Source organism: Microtus ochrogaster, linkage group LG1 (assembly GCF_000317375.1).
Source record: "Microtus ochrogaster isolate Prairie Vole_2 linkage group LG1, MicOch1.0, whole genome shotgun sequence".
In the NCBI taxonomy this organism is placed as follows: Eukaryota; Metazoa; Chordata; class Mammalia; order Rodentia; family Cricetidae; genus Microtus; species Microtus ochrogaster.
In genome coordinates, this window is record NC_022027.1 from 34,650,916 (window position 1) to 34,657,254 (window position 6,339).

A 6,339-nucleotide genomic window follows, 5' to 3' on the forward strand; every position below is an offset into this window, starting at 1 on the left:
TCCCTCCCCTTCTTCCATTCCCTCCACCTTCCCCCCACCCCACCCCTGACATTTTTTGCTTTAATTGCAGCTTCTTTATGGGAATTATGAACAAGTATCATTATAGGGCTTAAACATATAAATCAATCCACAGAATATGATGATGATGTAGTTTGTACATCAATGAATAGAATAGAAATATGTTTTTTTGCAATTTTATAAGAGTAGTTTGCTTGAAATTCTTCTTAAAATATTAGGAATCATGACTAGAAAGACAACTCAACAGTTTAGAATATTTGTTGCTCTTGCAGGGAACTCATGATCAGTTTTCCAGCCCTCCTCTATAGCTCAAAACCAGCTGCATCTCTAGGATCTGATGCTCTGTCTGACCTCCATAGGCACCAGGCAAGCAAGTGGTACCCATGTATACACGCAATACACTAATACATTTTTAAAAAGCTACAAAAACATACTACCCGTCATTGCTAGGGTTACTATTGCTGTGATGAAATACCATGACCAAAGGCAACTTGGGAAAGAAAGGGTTTATTTCACTCACAGTTCTCTGTAATAGGTCATCATCAAAGCAGTGAGGAAGGGAACTCAAGTAGAGGAAGGACCTGGAAACAGGAGCTGATGCAGAGATCATGGAGGGGTGCTACTTACTGGCTTGCTCCCCATGGTTTGCTCTGACTCCTTGCTTACAGATCCCAGGACCATCAGCCCAGGGACAGCACCACCCACAATGTCTGGGTCCTACCCCACCAATCACTAATTAGGAAAATGTCTTAGAGACAGTACTTATTGAAGGCATTTTATCAGTCCAGGTTCCCTCCTTTTACATAATTCTAGTTTGTGTAAAGTTGATAGAAAATTAGTAAGCACGCTACCTATGCCTATATATACTTTTTATTTTGTTTCTTTCTTGGATGATTATGCAATTTTGTTTTATAAATATTATAGTAAAAATCACAGTGTCCTGACAATACATGGTTTATTCAAAATAAAATGCAGCTGAAGCATTTACATGGGTGGGAAACACAGACACAAACCTGTAATCCAGTGGTTCTCAACCTTCCTAAAGCTGAGACTCTTTAATACAATTTCTCATTCTGTGGTCACCCCCAACCACAAAATTATTTTGTTACTGCTACATAACTATAATTTTGTTACTGTTATGAATCATAGTGGGAATATTCGATATGCAGGATATCTGATATGTGACCCTCAAAGAGGTCTCAACCTACATGTTGAGAATCACCATTGTAAACTAAGCTTGTGCCATACATGTAGTAAACACATTGTAAATGTTAATTGATGTATTGCTATTTTATTTTATTTCTGTTTTTTTATGTTGGTTTCTCTGTATGTACATGGCTCTATAGTGCAGGCAAGTCTAAAACTTAGAGATCTGCTTATCTCTGTTTCCTGTGTGCTGAAATTAAAGGCTTGCACCACTATGACAAGCCTGCTTTTTATTTTTTTTAATTAAAAACTTAATGTGGACACTCATGGGTGTCCTCATGTGCACTCATGCACACTCATGCCCACGAGTGTGTGCCATTGGGGCCAGATGTCTACATCAGTTGTCTTCCTGTTGTATAATATTAGTTAAAGATGTGTTCCATTTGTTTATGCTGGGGAAATTTTGATTAATGGTGCAAAGATATGTTGCATTCTTTTTTGTTTTGTTTTGTTTTTGAGGAAATTTGTAATGCCTTAGATACATGATGTTAACACTTTGTGGTATTTTTTTCTTCTATTGTTCTGATATAACATGTATGTTATACTATGTCTTATTTGTGTTTCTCACTCTGTGTACTTTGGTAGCAGTTTTATAGTAGAAAGAATATATAGTTAAAAAACCATGTGTTTTAAATACAAGTAGCAACATTAGCCATAAATCTCGATCACCATATGAAGTATTTTATGAAAATGAGACTTTCTGGAACAGCAGTTTCTCTTAGCAAGGTCTGACTTGCCTTTCCTTGTCTTCAGTATCTCAAGTTGTTTCCTAGAACTAAGACAGAATCTGAGTTCATTGAGAAAAATCAAACACCATAGTATGGTACCAAAGAATGACTTTTCTGCAAATTAGTTTAGTCAACTTTCCTTTGGTTCCTGAAGGATGAGCAACTCTTGAGCATGGGGTAGGAATGCATACAGAGAGGTGACGTTCATGAAGGTACAAAAACAAACAAACAAACAAAACAAAACAAAACAAAAAGCTGTCAATATGATGCTTAGGATGAAAAGGTCAACCAGAGCAGAGAGTTTTAAAGTCATCTCCTAAACACACAAAAGCATTTTGTGGGGTGAGCAAAGGATAGACCTCAGATGCTCTACACAGGAGGCAATAGGAAGAGCTTGCTAAGGGAAGAAGTACGGGGTGTCAACAGGCTAAGTCATTGTCCATGGCACTTGTAGAAAGAGAGTCTACTAGAACCAGGAATGTTTCAGGGCCTAGGGAGCTGGGAGAGAAAACTGTTACCAAGCTGTGAGTCAGATACTGGGAATTTCAAGAACATGTTCATCAGCAGCAGAGTGGGAGACAGATTTGGCAGGACTACAGCAGGAACAGATCATTAGTGTTGACTTGTGGGCTATCCATTGAACGGTCATTGAAAACTCTGGTTTTGGGGGCCCAACCTGATACATGACTTCCTTTTATGTGGTGCTTGAACTAAGAACAGTTTTCATGCTTTTTAAGTGATTGAAAAATCAGCTCGTAATTGGCAATTAGATCATATTTAAAGATCGGTCTCTAGATATGAAAATGTACAGGATACAGCCAAGCTCTGCATTGATACTCTATTGTCTGTGGCTGCTTTGCAGTACAGTTTCAGCACTGAGTAGCTGTAGCAGAGAACCCACAGCCTAGAAAACAGCAACAGAAGGAGCTATGCCTTTAACAAAAAAGCTGGCCAAACTCTGGCGGAAGAGGCTGATGATCACTCATCAGGACCATCGAGTTATAGACATCATAATCATGCTTGTTAGAACAGTGGGGCTGGCCTGAGCTGCTGAGATGTGGGAACTGACAACATCAGCACTATTTACAATCAGGGAGAAGGAACAAGAAATTTGAGAGCTACTGTTGTTCTGAACATGGTGCTGACCTGTGCTAAGTGGGGGCTTGTTCTGACAAGCTCTCCTCAGAAGCATCTCCCTCCTTACGTAATCACCCACAGCCTACTAGCAGGCTTGCTTGCTGTTCCGTCTCTCACTCTCCCTCATATTTTGCTGTCACTGCCTTTCCTTTTTTATTTCTGTCCTAAAAATGACATACTAAGAAATGATGTTGATAACACAATGTTGGGTCTATTACTTGACTTCTAACAATTTAAGGCCAGTCAAATACATCTGTACCTTACTTCCTATATTTATTCAATTCTCACTAATTATACATTTCCCCAAATGAAAAGAAAAAAAAACCAGGAAGCAATTTGGCAATTTGAAATTAATGAAGGAATTAGAATTCTAAAAGTCTTCCTGAGGGTGAATTGAGATGAATTAAGCTATCTTTTGGAGTGGCAAAGAAGTGTTTGGACATGGTATCTGATACAGGACATGCACATGCTACAGGAGCATCCACTGATGTGAGAAATAGATTTATTCCTCCATTTTATTGGTGCTTTTAGAACACTTTCTAACCATATCTACTTTGGAGCAGTTTAGTACTGAATGACTTGCTGAGAAAAAAGGTAGCTAAGAAATAATAACTTGTACCTTAATAAAGGGAAAAAAAGAAGCCAAGTTACTTGACATGGAAACAATGCTATAGATTGGGGAAGGCAAATACAAGGTTTCAAATGGCAAATGTCTTGGTAATGTGGGTATCAATATTACTATCAATAATTAAAATAGGTATGATAAATGCTACTTTTTTGTATACTTTTTTCACATGGGCATTCAATATAATAAAATTACAACACTTTTACCTCCACAGAGCTCATCAGGTTAGGAGTGGATGTAATAATTCTTGTTTTTCATACAGAGACAACTTGAGAGAGTAGTACATCTACCTGGATAAAGAAGCTGGTGGAAGCATGCAGAAATACACTCTTATAATTGTTTGTCTAAATTGTCTTAACTGGATTCTCTCTGACTTTGTCCCATGATATCCCTCTTGCCTCCTAACACCAAAGAAAGCATGCCACTCAGATATTGAAGGGATCAAGAAAGGAAGACAGAATGGTACCTTGGCACAGTAGTGAAATGAAGTATATATACACACACACGCACACGCACACATAGACATACACATAACCCCCCCCACACACACACACACCAGACCTGATCTTCAGTCAGTTATAAATTCTCTTTATCATTTTTTATTTCTCTCTCTTCTCCATTTCATTCAAAAGCCTAATTTATTATTTAAGGCACCTATCATAAAACCAAAACATGCATGGATCCAAATGAAAGTTTTGTTCATTTCTTATTCTATTTCTGCTAATAATTTAGCACCTCCTATGTTTTTATTATTCATACACCATAAAATTACCTTAAAATTAGAATGAAAAATACCTCTTATTCATATTCATCTTCACTTTTTTTATTAAGTGGATAATTGACCACTTTCTTGTTAATACAAGCAGATTTGCACTCATCAACTTAGTGATTGCTTTGCTTAGATATCTTTCTGGATTAAAGAAGTCACTGTGAAACAAATACAACTTATACTACACATTTCAGCATAGTAACCATGTCGTTTTTGCCATTATATCCTGATTTGTGTACACATAAATTTATATTCTTCATCTGGCATGCATGACATTTTTTGAAAAACCTCCCTTCCCCGTATCAACCCCAAAGTCTTGCTTACGTCTGCTATATGCATCTCCTGTCTTCTGCAACAGATGAATAGCAAGCATTCAGAGATAAATGGGCAGGAATAAAGCTGAAGTGCTTCTTGGGCACAGTACACATGGAAAAAAATAAGCACCTGATGAAAAAGTATTTTTATATTATAGTAATTACCATCCTAGGAACAGGTGTTTGGAACCCTGCTCAAGGGAGAACTGACGATCAAAGAGGTCAGAGAGGGAACACTGAAGTTTCCATGGTAACCATCCCATGGGAAAACTGTAACAAGAAGGGAGGGAAACAACTAGGGTCCCTTGGGCCTAGACATTATACCTTATAAGTGGCAGCTGGGACAGGCAGGATCCTGTGAAGATGGTAGCACAAATATTCCCTATTCTATGAACCAGGCACAAAGATGCAATTATAGTGCTACAAAATCAATGTGACATTTCCTGGTGGTCCTACATACCAAGCAATGAGTTCTCTTTACTGCTATAAATAAAAAGTATTTATTGCAAAGTATTTTTCACACTATGAGAAGCTTCCTGCTCTCACTGGGGTGCTACAGACAGGATGGGTGTCCTGTGCCTTATTGAGAGGTGGCGAATCTTAGCATTTGAATGGTTTGAGTCTGAGTCAGAGCTGGTAATAAAAAGGCTGGAAGTACAATCCTCTTTAATGGGATTTGGTGCCCAAAACTTCCCCACCAGGTCATGACATTCTCTCCATCTTTCACGTATTGGATTGGATGAGTAGAATTTTAGAAAGAAAGAAGCCCATTTCACTCAATTTATAGATACAAGAAACAGCTAATTTTAAAAAATAGCAGCATTTAGCCAAACACCTACCAAGCAGTAACTTTTTTTTTTTTTTTTAGTATTTGAATTCTCTTCCTAACTGGAATATATAATCTGAATGACTGGCAGTTGAACCAATCAAACAAAAGTCTGGTTTACCTTCAGGTGTTAGGACTGAGCTTTGAGGGAAAGATGAAGTCACACAAAAAGGGCTACCAAAACATTACAAAAGCTTATAGGTAAATATTAGCTCAAACACTAGGGTTTTAGGAGGACTTCCATAATTCCTTCTGTGCACCCTCAAGGTTAGGTTTGGAACTGGATCATGAAATTGGAAGGCAAGTCGAATTAGATTTGCAGCATGTTATGCAGTTTAAGCTTTACTACATTTCATAAGCCATTGAAAATTCTACTGTCTAGAAACAAGCTTTAAATGGATAGCTCTACAGCACCTACTCTGTAGCTTGTAAGCTGCTTGTGGGACATAGGACAACTAACTAGTCCAGAAGCCCCATGTGTAAGCCAAGCACTCTTATTATTATTTTACATATAGAACTATTGTTTAGTCCTTACAGATAATGTTTAGTGCCTATAATATAGAGACCATTCCCATCATCTTTGTGCCATAAATAAAGAAATGAGGACAGAAATCTCAAGGTCCAAATCAGGAGCAGAAGGAGGGGGAGCACGAGCAAGGAACTCAGGACCGCGAGGGGTACACCCACACTCTGAGACAATGGGGATGTTCTTTCGG

The 6,339-nt window shown here is 38.1% G+C and overlaps 1 protein-coding gene across 1 annotated transcript in view; it reads left to right on the top strand.

Annotated features, from left to right (window-relative positions):
- The window catches only part of LOC101987339 (transmembrane serine protease 11E), a 72,322-nt gene that overhangs the window by 47,489 nt on the left and 18,494 nt on the right, over window positions 1-6,339 (top strand). The window lies entirely within an intron of this gene.